Below are 22,295 nucleotides of genomic sequence, written 5' to 3' on the forward strand. Positions count from 1 at the left end.
TTTGCTATAATAAATATCCCCAAAAAATATATATATACAAAAAAAATTCTCAGTTTAGGCCAAAACGTATTCTTCTATAAAATTGTTGGTAAAAAAATCGCAATAAGCGTTTATTGATTGGTTTGGGCAAAAGTTATAGCGTTTACAAAATAGGGGATAGTTTTATGGCATTTTTATTAATATTTTTTTTTTTTACTAGTAGTAGCGGCGATCAGCAATTTTTATCATGACTGCGACATTATGACGGACACTTTTGATGCTATTTTGGGGCCATTGTCATTTATACAGCGATCAATGCTATAAAAATGCACTGGTTACTGTGAAAATAACACTGGCAGTGAAGGGGTTAACCACTAGGTTGCACTGTAGTGGTTAAGTGTTCCCTGCATTGTGTTTCTTACTGTAGGGGGATGGGCTCTGTGCACAGAGCTGAGATCACTGTCATTGTCACTAGTCAGAACGAGGAGATTCTTGTTTACACAAGCATCACCCCGCTCTATACCTCCGTGACACGATCGAGTCCACGGGACCCGCAAACCGACTCACGGGGAAGGCGGCAGGGTCGCGACCACACGGCGGGCATTTAAAGGGCCACATACATGTACGTGATTATGCCTGTCCGTGCCATTCTGCCGACGTATATCTACATGGGCCGGTCCACAAGTGGTTAACAGAGGAAAAAGATTACAATGTACACATATGTCAAGGGTGGCTCTAATACCTGTAATAAATTGTTTACTCTAAGGTCCCTGAAGGGAACATGCGACTGTGATCTGAAGTTAGATAAAAGAGGGTTTAACAATAAATTGAGGAAAGAGTTCTTTACTGTTAGAGCAGTGAGAATGTGGAACTCCCTTCCCCATGAAATGGCACCAGCTGAGGGTGACAACTTCAAAAAAACTTGTAGATGTCTCCTTAGTAAGCAGAATATACAAGGCTATGGGAATTGTTAGAGAATAAATATCACACACACACACACACACATAAATTGAACTGGAGGTACCTGTGTCTTTTTTCAACCTGATAAACTATACGCTATATTTAAGAAAAAAAAAAACTCTGGATAATGTTGTGTTTGGCATTGCAAGCCATGAGTGAATGTCTCACTCAAAGTGCATGCATTTTAGTTTTTGCATGAAGGCCCCATTAAAATCTGTAGTGGAAGCAAATGGTCTGGCATAAATGTCATGGGGAACCTCATACTTTTTTTTTTTCCATAAAGTACCCCCCCCCCCCATAAATTCCATAAAAGACTCAAAATGATTCACTTTAAAGTGGTTGTTTAGCCACTCTAACCTGTTTGCACCAACATCACTGCCTCTTATTGTGGTGTCCCCCTCTGTGTATGATTTATAAAAAATAAATGCTGCAAATACCTAATTACAGATCCGAGATCACGATCAAATGACCGGCTGGATCTCTCCTTTCCTCCTCTGTGAGATGCAGTGGGCGGGGCTGAGATTCCCCGCTGACATCAGTCGGGAGGGGAGGAGGGGGGAAAAGGTGGAGAGATCTGGCCGGTCATGTGATTGTGATCTTTGCTCTGAAATTAGGTATTTGCAGCATTTCCGTTTGTAGCACTACCCCCTCAGGAGCCGCTGGTTGTTTTGGGATCGGCATATTAAGTTACCTCTTACCGTTGTCTAGGGGTGAAGTTGATGAGTAGATTTAGTGAGCGAATGTCCAGTCAGTAAATAAAGGTTTTGTGAATGCTTTATTCTCGGCCCAACATGACCAACATCAACATGAAGTACAGAGGAAAGGTTGATGAAGCAATAGAGAACTTTGCAGTATCAGGCCTAAATATGAGAAAGAGCAATCCTGCTCTCAGTAGTAGTAGATACAGTTCCTCGCCATTCTACACAGAGTGGGTGACGTGCCTCCGGACAGACTCCTGCCACGAGCCTGGCAGCCGAAGCGCCACTTAAGGTTGCTGGGAGGAACAGACCTCTGCCACAGGCCTGGCTCTAGGGACCTCTGCCACAGGCCTAGTACTTGAATGAGCTAAATGGATTGAGCGAATCCTCCCAGTAAATTAGATTTGGGTCACCGGGTGACAGTTGAAGCATACCTGTCAATGTCCCGGTCACCAGATCCCTGATGGTTCGTCCAAGCCCCTCAGATAACCCGCCTCTGGGTTCTCCTTGAGCCGAACCCCCTGTTCAGCACTTAGCTTGGGATCTCTTCAATAGAGCCGGGGAGCAAGTCACTGGGGCCCCTTTCAGCAACATGGAGCTCCGTGTAGCGTGCGACCCCGGCCTGGTAGGCCACCACGCCAGGGTCCGTTGGATGCGCACACCCTAAAGGTGGGTGCCGCACCTGGAACCTGGAACCCGCGAAGAACCAATGAAAATGCCGTCTGCCACAGATATACTCTCCCCCAGCATGCCCCGCGAGGGAAAACTCCTCTCATTGGCTGCTGGGGAAAATTGCTCTGCCAGAACCCCTCTAGTGCCAACTGTCGCCCAGGGGTGGGATCGACACCCCTGGAGCGCAGACTTACCTACAGGACAGTTCAGGAATGACAGCAGCCCAAATTTAGCAAATTATGAATGGGAGCAAAATAACTCTCCCATTCCCCACTAACTTTAGCGTAGTGCCCATACTGAAAGTAAGGGGGCGCTACACGTTTATAAATCATACACAGAGGGGGACACTACAATAGGAGGCAGCGTGGATGTTGAATACATATTAGTGTTATTCAAGCAGCAGGAGGGGAGTGGCACTGTCACGAGCTGACAGGCAGGAGGAGGAGGACACAGGAGCAGAGAGAAGACAAAGACTAGGGCTGCGGATGACAGAGGCACGTAAACTGGCTCAGCAGCCATTATAAACCGTGGTCAGTTTACATAGGGGAGGGAAGAAATGTGCTGTTTTTTTTTTTTTTTTGTGAATGAGCAGGGGTAAGCACGGTGTCAGATAACATGCTTTGAAGGAGCAGGATCCATTTTTTTTTGGGGGGGGGGGGGGGGTTAACAAACGCTTTAAGCATTTCAAAAAATCACTGTTCCTGGCCCACTGGATTCTTTAAAAAATGTTTGCATTGGTATATGTCCCCCAGGTCAATGCCTACTCCCTTTTTTGACACTGCTTTGTCAATTAGAGCAGAAAAATAGCATTTTAAATTGTACTCCTGTATATACTCGAGTATAAGCTGACTTGAATATAAGCCGAGGCACCTAATTTTACCAGAAAAAAAATGGGAAAACGTATTGACTCGAGTATAAGCCTAGGGTGTCCATCTGAATGCCTCACTGTGCCTCACTTTGCCTCACTGTGTCCATGTGCATGCCTCACTGTGCCCATGCCTCACTGTGTCCATGCCTCACTGAGCCTCACGGTGTCCATGTGCATGTCTCACTGTGCCCATGTGTCACTGTGTCCATGCCTCACTGTGCCTCACTGTGTCCATGCCTCACTGTGCTCATGCCTCACTGTGTCCATGACTAGACTTACGTTTAACATGGGAGTATATAGAAAGAGTTCCCAGCTTTGAAAAATCGGTGCTCCCCAGCCATAGGTCCCCCAGACAGCAAACTTTGCACACTTGTAGATGAGAACTGGGGCTACAAGTTTCAGGTCCAGGAGGTCTATGGCCGGCCGGTACCAGGTCCCCAAAGTTACTGGAGAAATTAACGTTTAACATGGGAGTCTAAGGAAGGGGTGCCCAACTTTGAAAAATCGGTGCTCCCGGTTATAGGTCCACCGGATAACAAACTTTGCACACTTGTAGAGGAAGAGTGGGGCTATATGTGTGCCAGTCGGTACCGGGTCCCCAAAGTTCGAGAGATCAGGTGCAAAAAGGTGACTCGAGTATAAGCCGAGGGGGGCATTTTCAGCACCAAAAAATGTGCTGAAAAACTCAGCTTATACTCGAGTATATACAGTCGTTTCAAAAAAGTTCAACAAATCTCTACTGAACTGAACCTAGGGCAGTTTGGGTGATCACTACCTGCCAGACCTGTGCAGAATATTCCAAAACATTGCACAAGTAGGTGTTCTGGATCTACAAAGGCCACATGATTGGTGTACACATCTAGTGGTGAGAATTCAATATACAAACCTGCTGTAAAAAACTTAGCCTCAACCCTGTTTTTAAAGTTAAGCTGATAACATGTTTTAAATATTTTAAAAACATTATATATAGAAATTATATAGAAATTGTTAACGTACTGTTTTTGAAAAAAAACAAAACTTTTTGTAGCCCATCTTTCCGGTATTTGAAGAACATCCTAGCTTTCCTTTCCGCAATTGATAATATTAACCGGGATCCAGACATCTTACCCAATATCACTCTCGGCTTCTATCTATATGATTCATGGCTGGAACCCAGGAAGGCTGTACAGAGTGTTCTGCAGATCTTATCTGGATCAAATGGTACAGTTCCTAATTATTCATGTAAAGGACGAGGCAAGCTGGTTGGTGTTATTGGAGATCGTTATTCATCTACTACAATTCCAATAGCCCAAATCCTTGGATTGTACAGATACACACAGGTGAGTTAAAACTTTGTGTGTATATTTGGAATTTTATTCTTGTCAACAGAGACAGCAATATACAATAATAAAAAAAAAATGAGCTTTTTTTTATGGACATGTGACTGCTTGGTCCCCTCTTCTCCTGTTGCTTGGAGGGCTCTGGCAGAGACTGCAGAATACCTTTGAGAGTGTCTGCCATTATCACAGGGGTGAGGATATGGGATAGGAAGAGCCACTGTAATCCTACCCTTTTGCTCATCCCTGTTAGGCTCCCATTTGCCTACTTTAGACAACAGAACTATTTTATGGGGTGAGGTATTTGATGGGCAGTGGCTGCTCCTGTCATTAATATTGGCAGCAGATCAGAGGTCCTGACCACTGCAGGGCCCAGTGGCGTCACTAGGGTTGGTGTAGTAATAAATGGTGTCACCCCGCAGCACTAAGCAGGCTAGTGCGTCGTTGTGGCTCTCCCCCAATAACTTACCACAATGGATGAAGCTGGGATGGGATTGGGGATGGATGGAGCCAGGATTGGATTGGGGTGGTGGATAGAGATGGAATGGATGGAGCCAGGATGGGATCAGGGGATGGATGGAGCCAAGATGGGATCGGGGGGATGGATTGAGATGGGATGGGAACAGGGGATGAATGGAGCCAGGATGGAATCAGAGGGGATGGATGGAGTGGGGATATAATCAGGGGAATGGATGGAGTGGGGATGGGATTGGGGGCATGGATGGACCAGGGATGGGATCGGGGGATGGATGGAGCGAGGATGGGATCAGGGGGATGGATGGAGTGGCTAACGGATATGAGGGGATGGATGTAGCCGGGGGGGATCGGGGGATGGATGGAGCCAGGATGGTCTGGCCTCAACTTGAGTATGCCATGCAGTTCTGGGCACCAGTCCTCAGGAGGGATGTGCTGGAACTGGAGAGAGTACAGATAAAGGCAACTAAGCTAATTAAGGGAATAGAGGACCTTAGTTATGGGGAAAGACTACAAGCATTGAACTTATTATCTCTGGAGAGGAGACTCTTGAGAGGGGATAGGATATCAATGTACAAATACCGTACTGGTGACCCTAGCATAGGGAAAAAATAGTATTTTGTAACTTACCGTAAAATCCATTTCTCTAAATTCATGGACGGACACAGCAGCAATTGACCTTAGGTTATTATCCTCCCTTTTAGGAGATTGACTAGGCAGAAAAACAGCATGTTAAGTGTTAAAACCCTCCACACAGTACAGTACCTCCCAGGGGGCGGATCCCCCGGGTACATCCCCAATTCTCAGTTCTGCAACCTCAGTTCGTAAACAAGCAGTACAAACAATGGAGGGGTGGGTGCTGTGTCCATCCATGAACTCAGAGAAATGGATTTTACGGTGAGTACAAAATCCTATTTTCTCTTCCGTTCATGAACGGACACAGCAGCATTTGACCTTAGGGACGTCCCCAAGCAGTGTCAAAAAATCGGGGGGCGGGAAAACACAGCAAACCAGCTTCACCCCAAACAAACCAGAGTTCCTCAACGGAGGAACATCAACCTTAAACAGCCGCCTGCCAAAGGAGGCATCTGAAGATGCACTCACATCCACCTTGTAAAACTTTGAAAAGGTGTGGACTGATGACCAGGTCGCTGCCTTACACACCTGTAAAACAGACGCTTAATGGCGCTTGGAAAGCCCAAGAGGCACCAATCGCCCTGGTTGAATGCGCCGTAACCGGGAAGGGGGGTGCCCGCCCCTTTAGGGCATAGGCCTGAAGCTGGACCTGTCTGATCCACCTAGAGACCACCAGACCCTTCTTAGGACCAGTCACCGACACGAACAGTGAAGCCAACCTCCGAAACGGAGCCGTAGCAGACAGGTACACCCGTAGGGCTCGAACCACGTCCAAGGAATGCAAAGCGGCCTCCTTTGGGTTCGCCGGCCGAGGACATAAGGATGGAAGAACAATGTCCTCATTAATGTTAAAGGCCGAAACAACCTTAGGAAGGAATGACGGCTGCGGCCGCAGCACCACCTTTTCCATGTGGATGACCAAGTAAGGAGCCTTGCAAGACAAGGCCGCTAGTTCAGAAACCCATCTGACCTATGTAATTGCCACCAGAAAAAACACCTTCTGGGAAAGAGTCAATAAAGGGATATCCCTAATGTCCTCAAACGGAGACTTTTGAAGCACCTAGAGAACTAAATTCAAGTCCCACGGAGGCAGTTGAGGACGCACAGGAGGGGCCACATGTCGAACCCCCTGCACAAACGTACGCACCAGAGAGTGCGCCGCCAAGGGTCGCTGAAAGAAAACAGCCAAGGCCGAAATCTGCCCCTTAATCGTACTTAAGGCAAGAGCCTGCTCCACTCCACGCTGTAGGAACATCAGAATCCGGGACATCACGTATGCCAATTCATCTCCTCACACATAGAGATGTAAGCCTTCCACGTACGATGGTAAATCTTCCGAGATGTAGACTTCTGCATCCGCAGCATGGTAGAGATCACAGAGTCCGACATGCCTCGATCCCTCAGCACCTGGCTCTCAATAGCCACGCCGTTAAAGCCGATGACTGTAAAGCAGGATGAAAGATAGGACCCTGTGACAGAAGATCCTCTTAGCAGAGGCAGGCGCCAAGGAACGTCTGACACCAGACGCACCAGATCTGCGTACCAGGGACGGCGAGGCCAATCCGGAGCAATCAGGATTGTTGGTATCCCCTCGGCTTCCACTCTGCGCAGCAGACGAGGAAGAAGCTTCAGAGGAGGGAAGGCGTAGATTAGGCGGTAGTGACCCCACGGCGCCACCAACGCGTCTGACGCGTCCGCCCATGGGTCTCTTGACCTGGCCACCAACCGTGACACCTTCCAATTGAGACGGGACGCCAGAAGATCCACGTCTGGAGTACCCCATTTCAGACACAGACTCTGAAACACATCCGGGTGTAGCGACCATTCTCCCTGATCTAGCGCTTGGCGATATAGGTAGTCCATCTGCCAGTTCTGTACCCCCGGAATGTACACGGCCGACAGAGCCGGAACGTCCTTTTCGGCCCACCGGAGGATGTGAGCGACTTCCGCCGCTGCAGCCGAGCTCCGTGTGCCCCCTTGATGATTGACATATGCCACAGCCGTGGCATTGTCCGACTGGATCCTGACCGGGCGGCCCTGCAGTCTCAGAGACCACTTGGAGAGGCACAGCCTGATCGCCCAGAGTTCCAGGACATTGATTGGCAGACAGGACTCTTCCCGAGTTCAGTGCCCCTGGGCTGACTGAACACCCCAGACACCCACCCAACCGGAGAAGCTGGCTTCCGTCGTGACCACCGTCCAGTGATACGGCAGAAATGATTTCCCGGCCCGAAGTACCGGAGATGTCAGCCACAACACTAGGGAGGACCTGACCAGGCGACTCACCCGGACTTGGTAATCCAGAGACAAAGGGAGCTTGTCCCAATGCGCCAGAATTTCTCTCTGTTACACTCGAGTGTGGAATTGAGCATATGAAACCACCTCGAAGGAGGCCACCATCAAAAGCGAAGCGACGACCACTTCTGGGTCGCCAACCGCTGCACCGCCGATTGCAGTGTCTGTAGTTTCTCCGTTGGAAGGAAAACTCTCGCCTCCGAGGAATTCAGGACCAACCCCAGACGCTGAGACGGAACCAACACTGACTTCTGGACATTTAGCAGCCAACCGAATTCCCGGAGGGTCTGGCAGGTGCTTAAGAAACCCGTGCTGCCTCAGCAGGGCCAGAATCAGAGCGAGCACCTTGGTGAAAACCCGTGACGCCAAAGCCAGGCCGAAAGGGAGGGTCACAAATTGAAAGTGGTCCTCCCCGACCGCAAAGCGCAGAAATCTCTGGTGCTTTGCGCATATGGGGATATGCAGGTACACGTCCTTGATATCCAAGGACGCCAGAAAATCCCCCTGATGGTGTGCCACTACTAAAGAGCAAACCGACTCCATCCTGAACTTTTGCAATTTGACAAAACAGTTGAGGGCCTTGAGATCCAGGACTGTACGGACCCCTTCTTTCTTGGGGACTACAAACAGATTGGAGTAAAACCCCTGAAACCGTTACAGTAAAGGGACCGGCACGATCACCCCCTTGACCAGCAGATCCTGAACAGCCCCAAACAGGGCCTCCCGACGTTCCGGAAGAAAGCTGGAGGTTGGAAGGAAAAAATCTGTTTGGCGAACAAGAGAGAAACTCTATCTTGTACCCCGAGAAAAACTACTTCGCAAACCCACCAGTCAGAAAGAAGAGACCTCCACCAAGCCGCAAAGTCGGCCCCCCACCCGAGAGACGGGCGGGGGGCAGACCTTCATGCGGAAGCAGGCTTTTCCGCAGGCTTGTTAGGCTTGCGGAACCAGGAGCACTTCTGCCCTTCAGCGGGCGCCTTAGTGCCCTGGGAACGTTTACCTGCCGCACCGGGCGGACGAAAAAAACGATTGGGGGCGGTAAAGGAGGACCCCTTCCTACGGCGAGGCTCCTTACCCTTACCAGATTGTGGGAGCAGAGTGCTCTTATCTCCCGTGGCATCTTTTATGATGTCATCCAGAGATGCCCAAAAAAGCCATTCACCCTTGAAGGGTAAGTCCACCAAGGTCTTTTTACAAGACTGGTCCGCAGACCAACACTTCAGCCAGACAAGGCGGCGCAACACTACCACGTAGGCCGAAGCCCTGTAGAGCAAGGGAAGCGTATCCAGGGCCGACTCACAGACAAATTCTAGGCCCTGCACCAACTGGTCGGCCAGCCCCACACAGTCCACAGGGGCATCATACTCCTCCAACTCCTGAAGCAGCAACTTTGCCCGTTCGGTAAGTGTCTGTGACACTAGAGCCCCGGCCAAGACCGGTCTCACCGCTGACCCCACCACTGTGAACATGGAGTGGGCCACAGCCTCAGCTCTCCTATCTGCAGGGTCCTTAAAAGCGGGAGCCCATTCCACAGGCAGCGTGGTCGCCTTGTTCAGTCTGGACACAGGGTGGTCCAATGACGGAGGAGAGGTTCACTTTTTTAGGAAGTCCTCTTCAAAAGGGTAAAGGACCGCAAAGCATTTCAGAACAGAAAAAACTTTCTGCGGCCGATCCCATTCCTTGTACAAAAATCTTTCCAGATAAGGAACACAAGGAAACACTTTTGTAGTGCGGGCCGGCTTGCGGAACCCAAAAGGGACCGACATCTCTGATGTCTCCGCCGAATCCTCAATTTTATGAGTATCCCACACAGCAGTGATAAGAGCTCCAACAAGCGCCCCATCATGCGCTGACCCTGATGCAGAGTCATCCTCACTGCCCGTGTTGACTAGGCCTGCATCCTCTGACACCACGGAACCAGGGCCAGAAGCAGTAGCTTGGCCCGATTCCGCATCAGATGCATCCCCAGAAGAAGGCGGGGGGAGGGGGTGCTTTTTACCCCCACTCTGGCCACGCGCCGCTTCAATCCTTGCAACAAACGCCTCAAGGACTGCCGTCATAGCATCCACAGAGGCCGCAGGAACAGTGGCACTAAGGGGTTAACTCCGGCATGTCTGAGGGAGAAGCATCCGGTTCGGACGCCATGCTGACCCACCCAATAGCAGCCCTTGGACTGCAAGGCAAGATCCACAGGCCACCCTCCCAGCCGCAGCAGAGAACAGAGGACTCACCACCCGACCAGGCTGTACTGCTGCTGACTGCCCCAGAGCGCTGTCCGTGCTGTGCTGTCCCTTAGGAAGTGTGCTGGAGCCGTTCGCGCCATTATTCTGGACACTAGAGGCAAAATCCCCTTCCAAAATGGCCACCGACATGCAAAAACAGCATGCAGGCTACAAGAAAATGGCCGCCGATCGTTAATAAAGGTGCCCGGGTCGGCAAAATGGCGGCCGCGAAAGTGCAGAAAACACACAGTTAAAACACACAGTAAACACCTGGGACCCTCGGCAGACCCCCCAGCAAAAAAATCAATACAGCACCCCCGACAGCAGCCACAGCCCCCAGCCACAGGATGGAGCCCCCCAGGCGGACCCCCCACCTCAAGGCCGACCACCCAGAATGCGGGGAAGGAGGGAGAGGAAGTGAGAGAGGAAATCAGGGCGGACCCAGGATTGACCTCCCAGGAATGCACCAGCCGCACCACCATGCCAAGGCAAGGGGACTGCTACTTACCCGTCCTGCAACCACCGGCTGGAGGCATCCCGGACAGAACCAATGTCCGCGCAGTTACGGCATGGCTGTCGGCCTGGCACACTGTGACACGGACATAGAGCCCGGTCATATGTGTGCCCTGGAGCGTATAGCTCACCGGCCACCCATGGAGCAACGGGGCATGTCGTGGACGGCCCAGCGCATAGCTAAAGGCCGGCACACGCTCGATGGCCGAACATGGGGGGACTACAAGGATCGAGGATCCAGCCTGTCACCCAGTCGGTGGTTAATTGTAGATCTCAGGATCCAAAAATGCAGGAAAAACTAAAAGAAAAGCGAGAAAATCGCAAAGAAACAAATCTCCAGAGCACATGGGCCCAGAAGAGCCATGTCATCTCCTTGCTAGGCAGAAAAAAACTGAAGTTGCAGAACTGAGAATGGGGGATGTACCCGGGGGATCCGCCCCCTGGGAGGTACTGTATTGTGTGGAGTGTTTTAACACTTAACATGCTGTTTTTCTGCCTAGTCAATCTCCTAAAAGGGAGGATAATACCCTAAGGTCAAATGCTGCTGTGTCCGTCCATGAACGGAAGAGAGAAATATTTAGTGAAAGGGAATTTAAAAAGACACGCGGCCCATTCACTAAAGTTGGAAGAGAAGCAGTTTAACCATAAACTGTGTAGAGGGTTTTTTACTGTCAGAGCGGTAAGGATGTGGAATTCCCTTCCACAAACAGTGGTATCAGCAAGGAGCGTTGATAGTTAAAAAAAACGATTAGATGAGCACCTCAATGACCGCAAAGAAAAAGGGATATACAATGTACTATTGACATAAACACAAGCACACTCACACATCATAGGTTGGACTGGATGGACTGATGTCTTTTTTCGACCTCACCAACTATGTAACTAGCAAAGCTCACGCTGCCTAAGGTGTTGACTGAAATACTGTGCTGGGGGCATGCAGGAGACTTGAACTACTTAATGGTTCAACGAGCAGGCTTCAGCTGGACTTCAAACAGAATGAATACAAAGCTGTATGGGAGCTTTTACTGCATTTACTGCTTTTACTGGGCTCTCTGATTCATTTTTAGAATGCTGTTAGCTTTTAAAATTACAAATAAAAATTACATCTTCGTCCACAAGTACTGAGAGAAACATGTACACTATTACTTGCAGACCTCTTTATGAAGATGTTGGTAAACTAGCTTTTCTGGCTGGCCAGAAGCAGTGATCCGGAGTAAGCAGATCACAAGTAAAGTCAAGTAACATAGTTACATAGTTGGTATGGTTGAATAAAGACACCAGTCCATACAGTTTACCTATGGTGTGTGTGCGTGTGTTTATGTCAATATTCAATTCCATATCCCTGTATGTTGGGATTGTTAAGATGCACATCTAAAAGTTTTTTTAAAACTACAGACACTCCCTGATGATACCATTGCTTGTGGAAAGGAGGTCTACATCCTCACCGCTCTGACAGTAAAGAACACTCTACTCAGCTTACTTCCTCATAGAATGTTAACAGATTGGTCTGGCAAGAATGATCCTTCATGAATCCATGCTGATAACTGCTAATGATACTATTTTCATTAGCAAATTCTTGGATATAGTCCCTTAACATGTCCTCTATTAATTTACAAACTATTGATGTTAGGCTGACTAGCCTGTAGTTTCCAGGGATATACTTTGGCCCTTTTTTAAATGTTGGTACCACATTGGCTTTTCCCCAATCATCTGGTACCATTCTAGTCAGTAAACTGTCCATTAAAATTAGGAACAACTGTCTAACTATCACCTAACTGAGTTCCTTATGATCTCTCGGATGTAAGCCATCTGGTCCTGTTATGTTTATGTTAAAGTAGAGTTCCACCCAAAAATGGAACTTTCGTTTTAAAGAAAGGTGACCCCCTGACATGCCACATTTGGCATGTCATTTTTTTGGGAGCGGAAAAAAACTATTTTTAGAGGGTTCCAGCTCCCACTTCCTCCCTTGGTCGCCTCGGCGACCGGAAGAAAGCCATCTCTCCCCCTTCCCTCTCCGCAATCACCTGGGACACGTCACAGGTCCCAGATGATTGCTCCGCCAATCACGGTGCGCAGCACGGCTCACACATGCACAGTGCGTGCCTGGCTGTGAAGCCAAAGCTGGGCGCCCACAGTGACAAAGCCGGTGCTGCGGAGAGGAGGGGTAGACGAGCAGAGCTTTGTTCCCCCACATCGCTGGAGCCTGGGACAGGTAAGAGCATTAAAAGTCAGCAGCTGCAGTATTTATAGCTGCTGACTTTTAATATTTTTTTTTTTTGACGGAACAGCCCATTAAGTTTTTCAAGTCTATTTCTGAAACTGGCTTCTGTTAGCCACGAGGGTACATTCTGTGGTGCATTATTAATATTACAGTCTTGGTTACTATATCCCTCTTTTCCTTTGTGATGTCGGGTCTACTAATTTGTATAATTTTTCTGGTTATGCAGGAAAGCCTGTTCCCTGCTACCCTGTTGTAGAGAAGGGTCAATGTTCTCTGTATGAAAGCAGTGGTCTCTGCAGAGGTCCAACCTGCCCACTGATAAGTCCAAGCTATATTGACTAATACTTTTAACACTTGCTGATTGGAGAGTTATAGATCTGACACAACAGGGGTCATATTGTCAGGGGGGTACGGGAAGTACACCTGTAAGGGGCCAGGTGGTCCCCAGGGGCCCGGATAACATCCCCCCTTTTTTTTTTTTTCCGTCAGCACTTAAAGCCCCCCCCCCCCCCCGACCTCTAAGGGGCCCGATGGTCCCCAGTGCCCCGGATGGCATCCTCCCTTTTTTTTCATCAGTGCCCAAAGCCCCCGACCTCTAAGGGGCCCGGTGGTCCCCAGGGCCCCCGGATGGCATCACCTTTTTTTTTGTCAGCACCCAAAGCCCCCCCGACCTTAATTTGCGGCAACAGCCCCCCCTGCTTCTCAATTTGCGGTGGCAGCACCCCCCAGTTCTCTGCTCCAGGGGGCCCATGCCTGAAGCTGTGTAAGGGGCCCAAAAATTCCTGATGGTGGCCCTGCATATTGTACCTCTGCAGGTAGACCACTGTTCCAACCAAGTGTGCAAGGACCCTTCTCTGCAGCATGCTGGCAGGGAGCAGGCTTTTCTACTGACTGCATTCAATATAGAAAAAATTGTAAAGCCCTGTACACACGATCGGTCCAATCCGATGAAAACGGTCTGATGGACCGTTTTCATCGGTTAAACGATGAAGCTGACTGATGGTCAGTCGTGCCTACACACCATCGGTTAAAAAACCGATCGTGTCAGAACGCTGTGACGTAAAACACAACGACGTGCTGAAAAAAAACGAAGTTCAATGCTTCCAAGCATGTGTCGACTTGATTCTGAGCATGCGTGGATTTTTAACCGATGGACGTGCCTACAAAAGATAATTTTTTTTCTATCGGTTAGGTATCCATCGGTTAAATTTAAAACAAGATTGCTTTTTTTTAACCTATGGATAAATAACCGATGGGGCCCACACACGATCGGTTTGGACCAATGAAAACGGTCCATCAGACTGCTCTCATCGGTTTAACCGATCGTGTGTACGTGGCCTTACACTTTGAACATCTTTAATGCACCTGGAATGTATTTAGCTGATTTAATCTAAAAGATCAATTGTATTTTTTAATATTTGCATAGTGCAATCTCTAATAAAAATTACATTGGCAGCGGGACATGAATATAATCAGAAAATATAGTCCCATAGTTAATAGTTAATCCTTCTTTTTTCAGATCAGCTATGGAGCCACCGATTACTCGTTAAGTGACAGACTTCTTTACCCGCATGTTTTCAGGACCATTCAGAATGATAATGTCCATTATTTAGCAATTAGCAAACTAGTGAAACATTTTGGCTGGAATTGGGTCGGAATACTTTTATCAGATGATGACACCGGAGAAAACGAGGCAAAAATTCTGAAGAGACATTTGGCTTCCCAAGAGATTTGTGTGGCTTTTGAAAAAAGAATGACTATGACTTCTGCTGCACTGGATCAGTGGAAAGACACACTTAGTAAAGTACGATGTAAAGTTTTAATACTTTGTGGTTCCTCCACAAGCAGTGCCGTAGAATACCTTTATGAATATTCTCAGATCAATACAAACAATATGCTTATCTTTCCCCCAAGCTGGACAGGTGAACTCACGTTACTAACTATTTTCATAAGGTATATAACAAGTTTGTCTTTAGATCTCTTTGATCCACAAATTCTTAGAGATGAACGTCAATTTGATGACAATCTATTGTCAAGACATCCACAAACTGGGCAGCTGATGGATAATCTGATCGTTAAATTTTACAATATAACATCAAATCAAAATGGAAAAAATATTTATTTCCAAAATGTTACCATTTATGGTGAGAGTGTATTAAGACTTTTTTTTTCAGATATTGGCATAAATCTTTTTTCCGGAGAATCTGTACGAGTGTATATTGCAGTAGAAGCTATGGCTGAAGCTATTAATTTTTTCAACAAATTTAATCGCAGTCTTAATATTAACAGATTTAAGCAGGTAAAACAGTATAGTGCAAAAGTTGGTCAATTATTATGGTTATTTAAAAATGATATGAACTTTTGCATATAAACATAAACAGGTTTTTTAAGAGCCGGTTCACACTGGGGCGACCTGGGATCCGACTTGAAGTTGCCCCAAGTCGTCGTAAGTCGTGTGGTTGAGAAAATGAATGGAGGTGAATGGAGCCGTCTTAATACACACTACTGAAGTTGCTCCGACTTCAGAAAAGGTTCCTGTACTACTTCAATCCGACTTCTAGGCAACTTGTAGCCATTGATTTCAATGGAAGTTGCCTCAGAAGTCTGATCACTGTCTTAACTGAAGAAACAATACAGGAAGATATCATCCATTTCTCAGGCAAACCCCTCCCTCCCCCTCCCTCCCCCTCCCTCCCACAGAGCTGATTGTTGTTTGATTGGCCACTGGAAAGCCTCCTGTCCTGGAGGCAACTTGAAGTTGCCTTGTAAGTTGCCTGATGATTCATACTCAAGTCGTGTCCAAGTTGCCTCCCAAAGTCATGCTGGAAGTCGTGTTGCCCCTGTGTGAACGGGCTCTAAGAGTACTTGGGCTTTATTTGGGCTTGGGCTTTATTACAAATATTATTGAGGATTTATATACTGTCAACTGTTTGCACAATGCTTTACAAAATAAAGGGAAAAGGTAAAGTTACAATACAATTCAATGCAAGCAGGTTAGGAGAGCCCTGCTCATGGGAGCTCACAATCAAAAAAGGCAGCTGTAAGTAATACAAAATGTTATAACTGCATCAGATAAGCTAATGGAGGGAAAAAAAAACATTGGCCCAGATTCACAAAGCACTTACGCCGACGCATAACAAGGTACGCCGACGTAAGTGCAAATGTGCGCCGTCGTATCTGTGCACCAGACCCACAAACTCAAATGCGCCTAAAAACAGGCTTCACCCCGCCGACATAACTTGCCTACGCCGGCGTAGGATGGGCGCACATTTAGGCTGGACGCATGGTGGCGCTCCCATTGATTAGCCATTCAAATATGCAAATGAGGGAAATACAGCGATTCACGAATGTACGTGCGCCCGACGCAGGCTGCGCGAGGTGCGTGTAAGTTGTACGTCTGGCGTAAAGTTATTCCCCATAAAGGAGGTGCAACCCAGCAGCAGACATGCAAAGGTCTGCACCAGGGAACACAAGCCGGCGTATTTTACGTTGGACGTGTGTCTGGCTGGGCCTAGGTTACATTCACGCCATACACAGTGATCCGGCGTAGTTTAGGTAGTTGTTCCAACGTGGTTGTGAGCAGGCGCAGGGGGATGCGTCCACGTCACATGCACAGTTCATGACACGTATCTGTCTGGCACTCGGCCCATCATTTGCAAGGGGTCACGCCTCATTTGCATGGGTCACGCCCACTTCCACCTACGCCAACATACGCTTTCGCCTGGCGCAGCGTTGGGAGCACTGGCTTGCTGAATTCCATGCTTGCCTCTCTGCGCTGCATTGGCGTAGCGTACAATGGTTACTCTACGGCAGCGTAATATGCGCCCACACTCTGTGAATCTGGGCCAATGTTTTTAGTTAGTGACAGTATAGGCTTCCCTGAATAGATGAGTATTCAGTGATTGCCTGAAGGCCAACATACCAGTAGATAGCCAAAAAAATTGCATTAGCAAGTTCAAAAGGATGACGTCCCAGAGTAGAATGTGTTGAGGAAGCTAAATAGCAGGAGGTCTTGGGGGAGCGGAGAGGATGGTTTTAATGATATTTGGAGATGTTGTTGGTGATGTAGCTCCTCAGGGCAAAGTTGTTGTTAGTGGGGTAGATTCAGGTAGATTTGCCCATTTATTACACATGCGCAGCTCAATTGCGCTGCGCCGGCGCAATCGTGCGAGATTGCCACCTGATTCAGGATGCCTTTGTGTGTAAATTTGCGCCTGCATAAGATAAATTTGAGGGCGAAAGCCTGCGCAAGTGAAAGTGGGTGTGCCCATATGCAAATGATGGTCTGTCCGTTCAGCAGTGGCTTGCGCCCCGGCGCATCCTCGACGGAGCATGCGCAGATCGAATGCTTCCGTGTGCGCATGCGTGCAACTGCGCCTGTCCTACTTCCTGGGCTACGCCGGCCCACCTGCTTGGACTGAGCAAATAAATAGGGGCAGACATGCGCAGGTCCTCTGCAAAGTTACATCCTGATTTTTTCACCCCCCCTGAGCAAGGTAATTTTGCCCCTTATTTGCAATGGCACCTCCTCAGAGGGTAAAAAAGAGGAAAAATAACTTTAATTCCTCTGAGATGGAGATTATGCTGGCGGCACTCACTAGACATACTGCTGCCCTGTATGGTGCCCAGCGCAAACACACCACCATAGCCCAAAGGAGGGCAATCTATGATGCCATAACACTGGACATCAATGCGCTTAGGAATGAGGAGAGGACCTGGGACGAGATCCAAAAAAAATTAAATGACATGCGGCGTCGGGTCCGGGATAAACTGGTAATAATCCGCAAACATACCAGGGGCACGGGAGGAGGACCAGCCTGCCCATTGCGATTAAATGCGGAGGATGAGGTGATCGCCCAAAGTTTATCGCTGGAGTAGGTGGAGGGAGTCCCAGGCTATGACTCCACTGTTGGGGACTTGGGGACAGGTAAGTGTGTTTTATCTCCTATTTGCTGTGTATCATGGGAGGGGGTAGAAGGGAACATGTGAGGGGGTAGAAGGGAACATGTGACAAGTGTGTGGCTCCAGCAACATGTGTTTTTTTGTGTCATCCACAGATTTTGAGGATGAAGCTGGGCCGTCGTCGGCTGCAGGGCGACCCACGCCATCCCCACAACATCATGGGGTCCAGTCAACCCCCATGCAGATCCTGGGCATGTTGGTGGAGGAGGAGAGCACCCATAGGCCATCTATGGAGGAGGAAGTGTTGGAGGAGTCTATTGACCTCCACCAGGAAGACTCCATATACCTCCAGGAGGATCCCACCATCCCTGACCAAGCCAACACCCCCCCGACCATCACGTCATCCCCCTCCAGTGTCCCTCCCACCATTGTCGCCCCCTCCAGTGACCCTCCCACCATTGTCGCCCCCTCCAGTGTCGCCCCCTCCAGTGTGGCCCCCTCCCCTTCTTCTCCCTCAGTCCGTGCCCCAGCCTCTCCTCCCAGGAAGGCTCTCTCGAAAACGAGGGGTGTCCGGCCTCCGAGAAAGGCTGCAGGAGGAACAGGGCCAGCAGACCCTTCATATAAGGGCCATGGTGGGAGATTTGAGGCGGGTGGCGGACAGCCTGGCCTCCTCCTCCTCCTCAGTGCAGCAGGCCCTCACCCTGCATGCGGAGCTGGGGAAAAAAGACTGTGAGAGCTTGCAGGAAGTCAGCTCCAACTGTCTGGCCATGGTCACCTGTATCGTGGAGCAGCAGGGCGCCACAGCTTTGCTGACAGCGGAGGTGAGCAGGTTGGCAGGGGCGGTTGAGGCCGACACTGCCGCTGTGCGGGAGGAGGGTAGACTAACCCGGCGGCAGCAGCAGCACAATACAACCCGGCAGCTGCGGATGCTGGCCCAAACAAATTGTGTGCTCACCCGCCTGGCCAACGCCATGGAGGGCAGGCAGGCACCACCTACCAGGAGTGAGGAAGTAGGGGATGCTGCTCCTCCCCCCCCCTTCATCCCCACCCCATGCTCCATCCCCACCCCATGCTCCATCCCCACCCCAGGCTCCATCCTCCGACCAGGCTCCATCCTCAGCCCAGGCTCCACCACGCCGATGTCAAAAAAAAATTTTTAATGCAGATTTTTTTTTTTTTTTTAAATAGCGATTTGTGCTCAGATTATGAGCTTTTTATATTTAGTTGTCTTCTCATATTATGAGCTTTTTTTTATTTTGTATAATGCTCAGATTATGAGCTTTTTTTAATTTATTTTATGCTCAAAGTTTGAGCTTTTTTTTATTTTGTAGTCCCTACACACGGTGAGGAGTGTATACTACAGTGTGACTGGTGTGTGAATGGGGGGGTGTCACTCCTGCTGGAAAAGGGGTGTCACCCTCTGCCATGTGAAAGGTGTATGAATGGACAACAACATAATTGGAGCCTTGGCGCGGCATTGCTGCTCCCTAATACCATGCGGTATCCTTGGGTCTAATCCAATTTTGGGTGCATGTGGGGTGTGTGTGCTAACGCGTGCATTCTACTTGTGACATGATTAATGTGTGTGTTTAACGTGCAAAGACACATTCCACGAGACCACTCCTGATTGCTCTTCCCTCAGTAGACCGGGTAGAGTTTCTTGGGGGGGGATTGTGTGGTTGGGGGGTCAGGTCATCACGTATGTCAATCTGCAGGCCCTTTCTCTCGGCAAAGTTGTGCAGAATGCAACATGCCCCGATGATCTTGCATACAAAGTTTGGGGAATACAACAGGGTACCCCCAGACTTATCCAGGCATTGGAAACGGGACTTCAGGAGGCCAAAGGTGCGTTCCACCACTCCACGGGTACGTGCGTGTGTAGCATTGTATCTTTCATCTCCTGGGGTTTGGGGGTTCTGGAATGGAGTCATAAGATGGGGTCCCAGTGCATATGCCGTGTCACCTGGAAGGGAAAAGACAGGAGGATGTTAGTCATGCATGTGCCCCTCGTGATGTCTGCATCATGGGGGGGGACATTCATACCTGACACCCATGTCACTCACCAACCAGCCAGCTGTCCCCATACACGTTCTGTTCAAATTCTGTTGGGATGCTGCTCTGACGGAATATGAAGCTGTCATGACAGGACCCGGGGTGTTTGGCACGAACGTGCCATATGAGGCCTTGGGCATCCACTATCACCTGGACATTGATGGAATGCCAATGCTTCCTATTGCAGTTTATATGCTCTATGTCACGGGGGGGCCGTAGTGTCACATGTGTGCAATCAATGCCCCCCACGGTGCGTGGGAATCAGGCTATTTGAGAGAAATCTGTCACTGCCTTCTGCCGCAGGTCATCCTGGGTGGGTTTGATGAACTGGTGGGACATGCGTCTCAGGATTGCGGGGACAACCTGGTGCACACACCTGCTCATGGAGGATTGTGACATCCCAGCCACAATTCCACCTGTGCGCTGAAAAGTTCCACTTGCCAGGAAATGCAGTGTTGCCACTACCTTGACCAGTGGCTCCACTGCATGTCCACGATGTGTCTTGCTGGTGATGTCATCATGCAGGATTGTGGCTAATTCCAGGATGATTTCAGGGCTGAATCTAAACATGCGATACACCTCCGATTCCCCCATGTCAAAGATGTTCCTGCGCACTCGGTATATCCTATCCCGTGCCCTCCTACGAGTCGGTTCACTCAGTAGTATTGCTAGAACCATGGCTGCCCCTGGCATGTTGGCACACAGATGTGAGGTCCTGCAAGTGTGGGTGCTCTGCTTGCTCAGCTCGTCCGTATTGGTGCTGCTGTAGTTGCTCTCCAGCTGACCTGTGGACGTCTGTTGCCAAGTTGCCCCTGCTTTTATAAGGAGCAAGTTTTCCCTGGCCGAACAGCTTGCGCGCTTTGTGTGCAAACTGCGCCTCACACGCCCAGGTTTTTGAATCAGCGTTAGTTCCTCATTTGCATATTTGCTGAGGGAAAACAATGAGAGCGCAAGTTGCACCCTGCGCAAAAATGCACATTACATGCGCCGGGGCAGAGAAACTGCGTCCGTAGGAAGAAGCCTAATTTCAGGCTTAGCTCTTTTTCTGGGTCACCCGCATAGTTGCGTGGGCGCAAATCCATACTTACGCGGCGCATATCGAGAATGCGTGGGCATTGTTAGTAGTTGATTTTTTTTTAATGGGTGAGCTCAAGTCAGTGTATACATTTGCAAAGAGAGTTGCGCAAACAGTGAAGGTTATATACCAAATAGAAAAAGTATGGTGAAGCTGCGACATATGAATGTGACAAGAATTCTAATGGTGGATAAAATGTAGCGCTAAACTTTATGTGAAATGAAAGTGCACACATAAAGAAGTGACATTCAAATAATCAATCGACTAAAAACCAAATCAGAAAGTCCAACTTGTCCGTAATTATTGGATGAAAAATAAATATGCAAGTCTAATGTAATGTAAGGGTTAGAGGTAAATCGAATCCAATAACCCAAACCAGGTTCCTAAGAAGAGGAATGGATGGTAAGTCCACAACAATGAAGTAGTGCTCCTCAAAAAAACTATACGGTATAGGAAGACCGGTGTACAAGGCATCCAGAAATGAAAATGTATCTTCTCTAGAGCAACAGGAGTGAATACCCTTACCGCAACTGGTGGACCCGTATGTCAATGACAGCGGATCATACGAGCATGGATGGCCAGATCGATATATAGCCCAGACAGTGGGAAGAACCCGGAATTTCCAGTAGAAACTCCAAACGAACCTTGTGGCACTCCAACCGAACTACAGCCCAGATGAAGGAAGGGACCCAGGGCAAGGTTCATCGCTCCCCACATTGCTTTATTTACGTGATCACTTTTATTCCATGTATGTTGGTTTTAAATAAACCCATCTGTTTTTGACCTACACTATTGGAGCCCCCTTCTTTTCTTCACATATTGTGTTGTGGTCATAGCCAGTGTGACAATTCTATCCAGCTGTCCACCATTCCAGTCCGGTTGGGGTGCTACATGGTTCTTTGGGAAGTTTCCACTGGAGATCCTGGGTCCTTTCCATCATCTGGGCTACAGTTCGGTTGGAGTGCCACAAAGTCTTTTTGGAGTTAGTACTGGAGATTCCAGGTCCTTCCCACTGTCTGGGCTATATATAGATCTGGCCATCCATGCTCATATGATCCTCTGTCATCGACATGCGGGTCCACCAGTTGCGGTAAGGGTATTGACTCCTATTGCTCTAGAGAAGATTAATTTTCATTTCTGGATGCCTTGTACACCGGTCTTCCTATATTATTTTTTTGAGGAGCACTACTTCATTGTTGTGGACTTACCATCCATTCCTTTTCTTAGGAACCTGGTTTGGGTTATTGGATTAGATTTATCTCTAACCCTTACATTATGTTAGACTTGCATATTTATTTTTCATCTAATGATTATGCACAAGTTGGACTTTCTGATTTGGTTTTTATTCGAATGATTATTTGAATGTCCCTTCTTTATGTGTGCACTTTCATTTTTACATAAAGTTTAGCGCT

The sequence above is a fragment of the Rana temporaria genome, chromosome 1 (assembly GCF_905171775.1).
Source record: "Rana temporaria chromosome 1, aRanTem1.1, whole genome shotgun sequence".
Lineage (NCBI taxonomy): Eukaryota > Metazoa > Chordata > Amphibia > Anura > Ranidae > Rana > Rana temporaria.